Source organism: Mus caroli, unplaced genomic scaffold (genome assembly GCF_978045245.1).
Source record: "Mus caroli unplaced genomic scaffold, Mus_caroli_1 scaffold_1, whole genome shotgun sequence".
Classification (NCBI taxonomy): Eukaryota; Metazoa; Chordata; class Mammalia; order Rodentia; family Muridae; genus Mus; species Mus caroli.
In genome coordinates, this window is record NW_028227256.1 from 162,829,279 (window position 1) to 162,837,724 (window position 8,446).

Sequence of the window (8,446 nt, forward strand, 5' to 3'; positions counted from 1 at the left end):
AAGAACTCAGGTTGGAGAGGATGGCTCAGCGGGGAAGAGCACTGACTGCTCTTCCGAAGGACCTGCCTTAGATTCCTCGCACCCACGGGCTGGCTTACACCTACCTACAACTCCAGTTACAGGGGAGCTAATGCCCTCTTCTGGCTTTCGTGGGCTTTGCCTCTACATGGTACACAGACATTCATGCAGCTAAAACACCCATAAACATAAACTAAAAATAGGTCTACACAGAAGACAAAAATGGTAGAATCACTATGGAGATGGGTGGTGGTGGTGGCAGTTGCTAATGGCAGTGACATGGCCTAAAGGCAGATGGGAAAAGACAGCTTTAGTCCATGAACATGGCGATGAGTGTCTCAACAAGGAAGGTATTGTGAGACAGTCCTTCCGTGTGCACTAATGGCCATCCACGTATGAATGTCAGCTGTGACGTTTACTGCTATTAACACTCTTCAATATGAAAGAAGGAGGTGGAATTCCAATAGGCCAGTGATGACCCAACCCACAACGAGGAGACAAGTCCAAAGACTTAGGTGAGGCCGGAGGGTGGTTTGTGGCTGTCAGTTGTAACATTGTTTCCCTCTTCTCATTAGCATCAGCCTTCAGAGTCAACCACAACAGACAGACGGGAAATATTTTATAAGAGGCCGCAGAGAGACATAGAAGTGTGCTGGGAACAGTTGAGAGGTGGCGTCTCTTCCATAAGTAATGGTAAGTATATATTTAATGATCATTAAATTTTCATCTGAAATGCATTTCGCATGTTACTGATTTCTCCGAACTTCATTTATTTTCCACTCTTCACTTTTTAGACACACTCATCACACCACAAAGGACACATTGTCCCACATTGGGCTAAAATCATAACAGACCGTGCACAGTCTGCATTTAGGGGAGTGACTCCAAACCCATAAGCCCGGCACACATTTAAAATTATTGGAATCCCAGAGCCCTTTACAAGGCTCCCAGTGTCTACAGAGGATAAAGTCGGGAGGCTGTGAGGTGGATCTTCATTTGCATATGGATGGAAATAAAAGCAAAAGCATCGAGCCATAGGGACACAGAACTGGGGAGATAATTTTCCAGTCTGGTACATTTAAAGTCCATTATGCTGAAACATTTATGTCTCCTGCTTTGCAAACATAAGAAGTCATATATATGCTAAACTCATAACATTATTAATTCATCAGACACTTACAGCCCCCCTATCTCCAGGAATCACAAGGAGTCTTTAAACAACAAATGACTTTTAAAGTAATCTCAGCATATAGTGCTGAAGTCAGCAGAACGGATTCTCATTAAAGGACAGAAACATGACATCACTCGAGAAGACAGTTCAGCACGAAAACCCTGATGAGACTCTGCCATCCCATGGAAGTTCAGGTTAGTTGGGGAAGTACAACGGTGAAGGGGATACCCACCCTGTCGTAGGGCTTCACCCAGTGAAGGAGAGTGCTTCAAAAGGTCACATTGGGACTATTATAAAACCAATCAGGACCTTCAAAACTCCGTAGCATCGATTAAAGCCATGAGGTTGGGGAAGGGCAAAGCATCAGCTGGTACAGGAAGAAATACTTGGAAGATTTCCTACCCACGTCTGAAGTCTCCCTTGTTTGCTTATAGCCTGGGATGACTTAGTTTCATCTATGAGCTTGATTGAGATTTGGGGGAGAGTTGGTTCAAAAGTAAGGAACAAGAAAACCAAAACTGAGAAGTTAACAGTAAAATCAATCCTGGACTGGTACAAAAGACTAATTTGGTGGTGGTGATGGTGGTGGTGGTAGTGGTGGTGGTGGTGGTGGTGGTGGTGGTGGTGGTGGTGGTGGTGGTGGTATTTTATCAAAGTGGCCACAATAGTTCCCATAGCGTGTGATTTTGTATTAACCACAACTTACCTTACCTACTGTCCATCCAAGGGTAGCACCCACGTTCCTCCTTCCCCATTGGATCTGGGTGAACTACTTCCAAACCTGGGGAATATAAGAGGCAAGAAGCCTTTTCCTGTTTGGCATCCAGCTCACTGTTTAGTCCTTGTCCACGTCTTGGGACAGGTTTAGGACAGCAAAGTTTACAAGACCGGGTTCCTCTTGACAGCCATGTGGGTGCTGGCTCGCACACGGGGCCAAACAACCATGGACAGCTCCTCTAAAACCAGGAGCCCAAATCAATCTTCTCTCCTTTCTGCTGGGTCTTTGGGGACAGCCTGAAGAGCTAAGACATCATGCAATCATACTGCTGCCATCCCTCCAGGAAAGCTCTCTCCAAGCAAGAGTCCCTAAAGCCAACAAAGGAGTGTCATCCAGAGTGTGTGAAGAAAAAATTCACGGGCCTAGAAAAATGAGAAACTTTTCAGAAAAGAGAGAGCTCTGATCCTAATAAAACTAAAACAAAATACTCACTCTCAGGTAATGTGAAAAATTAAAACAACTGAATAAAACCTTACATAATTCAAAATTGGAAAAAATTAAAAGCCATGTTACGTCATGGACCCAAAATTACTTACTACTGGGGTTGTAACCAGGTGCAATCAATTTAGGAAACATTGTAACAACAGGTACAGGGGTTAAGCTGCACACACTGAAGGCCGGCTTCTACTCTGAAGTGTCCAGCCTGTGGACACTCACAGGCATCAGCAGCAGACAGCACAAGGACGTTCGCTTCCAGGCAGCCGTTTGTAACAGAAAACAAGTGGAGCTCAACTCTTTCCAGGTGGGTAAAGATAAATATGCTAAGGTTTATCCACAGAACGGAAAGCTTCCTAAAGAAGAATTCTAAAATAATTAAAATTGTGAGGAACATACACCCTGTCCCACTCCTAACAATTAGCAAAGGAGACTCCAAGTAGTCAGAGCAACCTTGCAAGGTCAGGTGCCACCCACGGTGATCAGTCACATGAGTGTGGTGAGCTCGGGAGGGGACAACCTTTCACGTCATCTGCCACTTATATGTATGTGGGTTTATCTTGACTCTTTATGACCTGTTTAGTTTAAAGCTGTTTAAGAGTGTTAAAACACTGCACAGGACCTGGGACAAGTTGGGCTGCTGATATTTTCTTTTTACTATGATTAAATATTAGCTTATTAGGTGAGGGCAGCTAGAGTCCTTAGCAAGGACCAATGTTTTATGTTCAATGTATTTGGACCTAGGTTGACTTAAGCCATTTTTATTTTGAAAATTGACGCTCATTTTTTATTTTATTTTTTTTTACATAATGATAGCTATATTGAGGTCTATAAACGTGTATGCTATTTTAAAGTATCTGTTGAAGGAGCTGGAGTCATGGCTTAGTACTTAGAAGGTCCTCACATAGAGGACCAGAGTTTGGCTGCCAGCATCTGTAGCCAGTATCTCACAACCACCTGTAACTCCAGCTCCAGGGAGTATGATGCCCTCTTCTGGCATCCATGGGCATCTCCCTACATCGGGAATATGATGCCCTCTTCTGGCATCCATGGGCATCTCCCTACATCGGGAGTATGATGCCCTCTTCTGGCATCCATGGGCATCTCCCTACATCTACAGCCCGCACAAAGACAACTTCACATATATGCACCATTGAATTGATTTTTTTTTTTTAATTAAAGAGGAGGAAGAGGAGGAGAGAACTGGAAATGACCGAAGATTTTTGTCATCCTTCCAAAATAATGAGTTCTTCTTTCATAGCTTCATTGATGTTGGACATACACAAACACACAGAAACACACACACACACACACACACACACACACTTGCCTACTTCCTGGGTCAGAAGCAAAGGACTTCCTTGTCAGACTAGGCAGCTCATACCCCATATTCTCATCAGTTCTCCTGCCTTCAAAATCCCATAAGGGTGTTGCAGAGCGGACCAGGTAAATGCTATATCTGCAGTGGGTTTATGTCACAGCTGAGGGGCCTCTTAATCACGCATGCATGTGCGTGGGTGCACACGTGTGTAGCGTGTGTGTGTGTGTGTGTGTGTGTGTGTGTATGCGCGCCTGTGTTTGTCAATGTTCAGCATAAAGCCCAGCACCCTTTTGGAAGGCCAGGTCTTACTGGATAAGCTCCAGTGCTGTAACTTGCATGACTCAGCAAATCTAAATTTTGATCCGTTATGCGACATCTCGTCCTTTGTGGGTCATGCTGTAAGCCTGGGGTTTTACAACTTGACAAAAAGACCTTCTTAAGGACACAGGTAAATGATCCTAGGGCTCAGGGTGCAAACAAGGGTTTGGGGGTGCTTCCAATAAAACTGAGATAAACATACAGGGTTGACTGCACTACAACAGCTGCAGTGGCTGAGTCTGTCTCCTTCCAAAAACAGATGTGTTGAGCAACAGCCCCACCTACAGACGGCTTCTGGAGCTGCAACAGTAAGAACATAAGGCGTCTGGTAGCTTTCTCTACTCCTTTTCCTCTCCTCTACTTTTCTGGTTTGTTTTCTTTTGGTTTTCCAGACAGGGTTTCTCTGTGTAGCCCTGACTCCTAGAACTCGCTCTGAAAACCAGGCTGGCCTCGAAATCACAGAAATCCTCCTGCCTCTGCCTCCTGTGTGCTGGGACTAAAGGTGTGCACCACCACCTCTAGAAAGACAAGTATTATCTTGTTCCCTACCACCCTGAAGGCTGCCTCACCAAACAGTGACCTCACGTGGCACTGGCCTCCGCATCCAAAGTCTCCTCAGGACAAATGCAAAGCTTTGCTCCCACTTAAACCCTTTAACTATAAAATGAGTTCTTAAAGCGCTCTGAATGTTTTGCCGGCAACACAGTTTTTGCTAAGTGACAAGAGCTCGTTTTTATAATCTATCCCAAAATCAGTCACCTCTTTTCTACTTATAATTAATATTTGCAAGCTTCACTAAGCAGGCTCTGAGATCACATTTCCATTAATAATCCAAATTATAAAGAATTCAAAACCCATAGTCTACGGTTCCAGGAAAGTCAGTTTTTTACCAGAACCTGCCCCAAAGGGATTCTAGGAGACTCCCAGCGGCAGTTTTTTCCTGCCATGTAAGTCCTTCCTGGAACCAGCCATCTGCCACCAGGCCCCTTATATCTACAACCCCTGAGGCTCTGCTCAGACGGCCATCTCTCTGCCTCCCACTCCCCTGCTTCCTCTAACAAGTGTATTCCCAGGAGCCGGCCCTTTGGTTTATTAGAGTGTCCCTAGAGACCCGAGTTGACATGGCGAGAAGCTAAGGGAAGTACCTCCAGAGTCATGTGACCACCCCTGCTTGGGTCCCCTCCCAGTACAGCAATGACACCGAGTTGTGTGCAGGGATGTGTAATTCTGTCATCAGAGACCTGAGTCTAGCTTCCTAGTAGCTGTATGGCTTCAGGAAGCCCAGCTTTCTGACTCTCCCTCCTCATCTGTACAATGGAGAGTGAGCTGGCAGCCTGTAGGCCACAAAGGAACTTACACACAGATATTAAAAAAGCGACACCAGACCAGATGCTCACTAACCGAGTAACCAATAGTGTGAACACAGTGCAAGTTTATAGGACCGAATATCGTCTGCACAGAAAGGAACAGGCATGCTGCAGTGCCCTGCATCAATGAACCGGGATGCTGGTATGTCCTGCATCAGGGGATGCTGGTGTGTTCTATATCAATGAACATGCATGTTGGTGTGTCCAGCATCAATGAACCTCTAAGGTTACACACTGAGTAAAAGAGGTTCCCCAGGAAAGTCACCAGAGTCACGTGAATCCGTGTCCATGAAGCATCCAGGATGGGGAAGTCTATAGAGGAAGTACACCCATGGCTGCCTGGGGCTGGGAGTTGTAGAGAAACCGGAAGGGAGCAGGGATGACAACCAATACAAGAAAGTTATCTTTATAGGCTGATGAAAATGACTTATAATTAAATGGTGCTTGTTCAACTCTGTAAATATGCTTTAAAAACCTATAAACTGAAGCCAGCAAGATGGCTGGGTAAGTGAAGGTGCTTGGTGGCAAGTCTGCTGACCCCCACCACCACCACATACATACATACATACATACATACATACATATAAATAAACATAATTTAAAAATTAAATATCACTAACTTAAATGCTTTAAATTCATAAAGTTTCTGCTTTGCAAATTAGAAATTAATAGATCCATTTAAAATGCTAAGTACCTTTCAAACGTATTTAGTTTGATAATGCATGCAAAGTACTTAACACAGTAGTGTCACAGAGTAAGTGCTCAATAAACATTAGCAATTCAACTCAGTAGTCCAACGTCAAGGCATTTCAGAGAGTCGTTCTTCCTCCCCCCACCCCCCTGAAACAATGGTAACTCAGTCTTTGGGCACAACTAAAACCTAATCTTGTAACCCTTATTTAAATCTGACTCCTCCAATGGTGAATCCTTGTGGGTCTGCCCTGATACTGGGAAACTCTAGCAGCTACATCTTACCCATCTAATGTCCCATTCCCAAAAGGACCAGAGAGTCATTCTTAAATAGCATAAAATACAAGCAAGCACTGTGTAGGCTGGGCTGCAGCAAGTGTGTTGTGTGAGCTGGCTAGTTTTTGTCAACATGACACAAACTAAAATCACTTCGGAAAGATCATCTCACCCACCAGACCAGCCTGTTCTCATGTCTGTGGGAGCATTTTCTTAATTAATGACTGGTGTGGGCAGGTCTAGCCTACTGTGGAGTTCAGAGACTCGTATGAACCCAACGTGGACTCATGCAGCCACTGGGATATTGGCTGCACCAGTAACTGAAAGAGGTGATTCTCAGAGCTTTACCTCTTCCAGCATGGGCTAAAAACTGCTAGTTATGCTTCTTGGACGGAGCGTCCAGGGCCTCAGCAGTAACTCACAAGAGGAAGGAGGAATTCCACGGTTTTCTAGGAACCTGAACAGGTGGGTGTTGACGGTCCCAGTGGCCTAAGGTTTAAATTAGAACAATGATATGACCTTCTTTCTGCTTACCTCATTCCCCTCTGTTGCTGTGATAAACACCATGACTCCAAGAAACCTGGGAGAGAAAAGGCTTTGCTTCATCTTATAACACCTAGATAATAGTCCATCACTGAAGAAAGTCAGGGCAGGAACTCAAAGCAGGAGTGTGAAAGCAGGACCGGAATCAGAAACCATGTGGGGGTCCTGTCTTCTCACCTGTTCTCTATGGCTTGCTCCGCCTGCTTTCTCATACAACCCAGGACCACCTACTCAGGGGTGACTTAAAGGGAATAAATTCCCAAAATTAGTCCCCTGGCCACACATAGGGCATGGCATATGCCCCCCAACACTCATAAGTAAATAATATGTGTAATAAAAAATTTAAACATCAGTAACTTAAACACTTTAAAAAGGTAAGCTTTGTAGCTTGTAAACTAGAAGTTGATAAGGTTATTTATGTACTAATGGAAAGTTACTGACTAGCTTGCCCTCCGTGGCTTCCTCGGCCTGTTTTCTTGTGCATCTCAAGATCACCTCCCTCAGTGGGCCAGGCCCTCCCACAATCATCAACTGAGAAAATGACCCGACAGAACTGCCTACAGGCCACTCTTCTAGAGGCAATTCATCAAAAGGGGTTCCCTCTCTCAAGGTGACACACCATGTATTTTGTAAAAGAGATTTTACTGAGACTTCTAGTCAATAGCTCAGGTGATGGAAACAAATCCCTCTCACGTCCTGCCTCTCCACAACTCCCTCCGAGTTCAAGCGGTGCCCACGGAATGGTGGGAAGGAAATTAGTAGTCTCCATAGCAACTGCATCCAACATGGGACGCAGGGTTATGTGGACCACAGGTTCACAGGGAGAGAAAAGTTGGTAAGGCTCTCACCAGCCCAAATAAAAGCCAGGAAAGGAGTAACAGGGCTTTGGGCTAGCGTAGAGAAGAGAATAAAGCAGACTAGGGAAGAGTCAGATCTACTCTGTAGCTAGAAGATTGTGTGATTCTTTCTACCCAGGTGGGGTTTCATCTCCTCAAATTTTACACAACAGGACTGAAAACTTGATGTGGTACAGGTTTTGTTTTATCTGGGTCAAAACACGTGAGTAAGAAAATGGGAGGCAGGCTCCAAAGTGCACCTAACATATCAGATACCATCTTATTAAACCGATTTCAAGAAATGGTATTATTGTTCTTCCCAAGCACAAATTAGCCCTTGAGTGTTCAGAGAAAAGCTCCGAAAGGCAGTGGCTCTGGCTGGCTAGCTAACTGTAAGGAGATCCTACATGCAGAAGGATTAACTGCACATGTGAATTTCCTCAGCTTCCGAGCCAAGTGTCCCACCACGCTGATGAGACCTCCAGCTCAGCTGCTACACACCGTAGGGCTATGTGAAGGATGGGAGCCACTAGGGCAAAGTGAATGAAACAAGAATGAAGGTGATTGGTCCCTTGCCCTTTGGCGTCTCTGGACTGTACGTTCTGTTCGCTCTAGGCTGGGAGGTCTAGGAAAGATGAAGATGGGCTTTCATATTTTAATACATGTAGACAACGCATCCATTGGCACATAGAA